Source organism: Diadema antillarum, unplaced genomic scaffold, assembly GCF_040938485.1.
Source record: "Diadema antillarum isolate AM-2024a unplaced genomic scaffold, OU_Dant_1.0 seq00001355_RagTag, whole genome shotgun sequence".
NCBI lineage: Eukaryota > Metazoa > Echinodermata > Echinoidea > Diadematoida > Diadematidae > Diadema > Diadema antillarum.
The window spans coordinates 61456-62405 of record NW_027272119.1 but is presented as its reverse complement, the minus strand read 5'-3'; positions in this window follow the sequence as shown (position 1 = coordinate 62405).

Sequence of the window (950 nt, the reverse complement as noted above, 5' to 3'; positions counted from 1 at the left end):
CCATTTCTGGCTTATTAGCGTCCTCTTAGCGTTCGCGTCGTAGATCTAAAACTCGCTATTATAGCTAATCAACACTGTGCTGCACGAAGAAGCTCGTGCATATTACAAATTGCACTGACGATTAATCACTGCAGCGAATCTATAGGAATTCCGGTGACGCAACATTTGCTCTCGCGATTAATGCACCGGTCTTATTTTCTCCAAGGACTTAGGGTTAGGGTTAGGGTTGTGTTGGGATTTTAGGTTTAGTTTGACGTAAGGAGTATGGTTATGGTTATGTTGGTGGGCAGAATTTATGTTAGGTTATAAGCGCGCAGATATATCATGGGAGCATGTATTGTCGCAGCTACGAGCAAATGTCATGGAAACTTGAATTCCATCGGTCGTAAATGACTAACTGAATCTTTCAGTGCTGAATTATTCATGCAGGAGGAGTAGCGCGGGGTAAAAACTTCCTCCCGGCGATGAATGATAATCGCAATCTTCGGCCCTCATCGCTTACAGCCGTCAGAGCTATAGCTGCGAGGATCTGTGAAAAAAACACACCAAACAACAGAAAGGCTAGATCGAGACGAACACAAAGCAATGTTTTGCTTGCATGGCTAATCATTCATCCTCTTTCCCGTGATGATGTATTATAAATGAAGGAGAAATATTCATGTACTGGTACTAACTAACCAGACGATAAGTATTGCACGATGAAACTTGACGTTTTGCCGATGGAAAAAAGAACAAGAATTGCAACGGTCGAGACGATAGCCATTGATGTGAGCAACGAATGTGATGGATGTAGCATATTAGCGGACACTGGAAAACTTGTCGGGGGAAAAAGAAAACACTTTGAAAAGCTTTCGCCTATTATAGTCAGCTTGCGCAGATAATCGTGTCGGACAACCGCCCTATTGTCGGGGGGGGGGGGGGGGGTGGGGGACGATAAAAAACACAGAAGA